Raw genomic sequence first — 2,225 nt, 5'->3', positions numbered from 1 at the left:
TCCTCACTCATGTTGCCCACCAGTGATTTCTAGCTGCCCACCCACACAGCAAGGTTAGAATATGCGCTGAGCCTCAGCACCCAATACTTGGACATGTTTTCTTAATTAAATAATGAACCAGACCCCAAAAAGTAAACAGCTGTTATTGCTAGGCAATGGGAGCAGCATTTGGCAATGCAGCACCTGACATTCCTTACCATGTGGGCGGAGCATGCATGAAATGGAATGTTTTGTAGAACTATGCAACACAAGCACTTAGTTACAGCATTTTTCATTGTATCCAGACACAGCTAGAGACACATCTACAGCAGCATCTCTGTGCAGGACAAACGACAGTTGACGAAGAAAACATCGAAAACTTCACTTCACTCCTCTACAATACTGTGATGGCCAAACCCGTGGCCACACTCTAAAGTTGGTAACTTTTGTATTTTCATTCTTCATTTGAACATAGTAATACATTTTAGTTTCCGATAACTTTATTGATTGGTTTGGATACATTTGTTCTATTTGTAAGCGCGCACATTTAGTTCACTTATGTATTCATACTACTTCATTTCTTTGCTTTCTGACTAACCTTTGTCTTTTTATTTCTTACCTGCCATCATCCCTGGGAGTTGCTGGACAAAAGATGGTAGCCAGGGTTTGAAACCATTAAATACAAAGGAAGATAATTGGACTACACCACCACTTCCTGCTGAAGGGGGGAATGTGTGTTTTCTTTACTTTAAAAACTAAGTATTTGTATTTAATTAAATATTTGAGTTTAGGGTTTAATGGGGTTTTTGATTTTCTTCTTTAGTGTTTAGTTTATTAACAAACTAGATTGTACTGCATCGTTTGTGGTTTATGATTGTGTTTTGTTTGTTACCCCTCATGTGTCACAATGGTCTGATCAGCCATTATATATACCCTTGTATGTCATTTCATGTTTTGGGTCAATTATGTATGTTTGGGCTGTCATGGTCCGGGTGTGTGCCAGTGTGTCTCCCTCCGAGCCGGCGTCTCCACCCCTGGGAGGGGCCTCAGTGTTTTTGCTGATCGCTTACATCTGTGGGTAATTAGCCGGGGACTCATAAGGCCAGCGTTCTCAATCTCTCTTCGCCAGATTCTCTGCTAAACATCAGTCAGTGCAGGCCACCACCATAAATTCCCTACGTGTTTTTTTGAATCACCTTGCCTCACTGTATGTTTGTTTTTTGTGCGCCTCCCTTTTCAGCTACACCTAACTGTCAACCCCTGGCGAAGAGCTTCTACTTGGATGCTGGACCTTCTGGCAGTCCCTCAGGCTATTACCAAAATTACCTACCTGCCTCTCTGCCTCCACGCCAGGAGTTTTTGGATTTACACACCCGGACTACTCACCCCTCTATGTCATCTCCGACCTCCGTTGGCAAGTACGCAGTACGAAGGAGGATTCTGAGCCAAACAACATATTCATATGCCTCCTTATCTATGTTTGAACATCTGCATTCTGTTACAGTGACCCCGACCTTTTCCTGGACCCTTTGTGACTTGCTTTCCAGTCCAATCCCCGGAATAGCTGTCCTCTCTGACCCGGACCAGATCGTTATTTAGTTTAACGTCTACGCTCACCTTTTGTTTATGAATATTTTGTGTAAACATTAAACATTATTCTTAAAATATACTTACGAGCTGTTCGGCGTCTTGCGTTTGAGTCCTGTCACTCGTCTGAAACGGTCTCGGCCGTAACAGTAGAATCTGGCCAGCAGTTATGGACTCAGCAGACGCGGAACGGTCAGCCATTCAGAGGCAGGGGGCGATATTAGGAAGTCATGAACAATCTATTCAGTTCCTGTTAGCCCAGCAGCAGACTCTTAGAGATGGTCAAAGTAAAATACTGGAGTCCCTCCAGGCTCTACAAGCGGATATTTCTACTGCTGCTGGTTCCGCCTCGGGCCCCGCGGGCCAAGACTCCGGTACACCAGCTCCTCTGCCTCAACCTGTTGCCGTTGCATCTCCACCTACATCAGCTTTCCGTGATGCTACGTCCCCGGAGCCCGAACCATTTTCAGGGGATCCAGGGAGTTGTAGCGGGTTTTTGCTTCAGGTCGACCTTGTTTTCGGTCGTTCTCCACGCACATTTGTTGCGGATTCTAATAAGATATCTTATTTGGTGGGTAAACTGCGTAATCGTGCACTTAAGTGGGCGGAGGCGTATCTATCGAAGAGTCCTTTGTTAACCTGTTCTTATGAGGTGTTTT

General features: G+C 44.7%; 1 long non-coding RNA gene across 1 annotated transcript; it reads left to right on the top strand.

The window, feature by feature from the left end:
- The first annotated feature begins 286 nt into the window (after positions 1-286).
- On the top strand, positions 287-1,648 carry LOC146689018 (uncharacterized). The gene is made up of 3 exons (XR_014916149.1): positions 287-1,126; positions 1,220-1,397; positions 1,484-1,648. It is a non-coding gene; the product is annotated as an uncharacterized LOC146689018 (long non-coding RNA).
- The last annotated feature ends 577 nt before the right edge of the window (positions 1,649-2,225 follow it).

The sequence above is a fragment of the Copadichromis virginalis genome, linkage group LG17 (genome assembly GCF_057382275.1).
Source record: "Copadichromis virginalis isolate Kocher_CV1m ecotype Utaka linkage group LG17, C_Virginalis_male_GT1.1, whole genome shotgun sequence".
Classification (NCBI taxonomy): domain Eukaryota; kingdom Metazoa; phylum Chordata; class Actinopteri; order Cichliformes; family Cichlidae; genus Copadichromis; species Copadichromis virginalis.
This window is presented reverse-complemented; position numbering and strand designations above follow the sequence as displayed.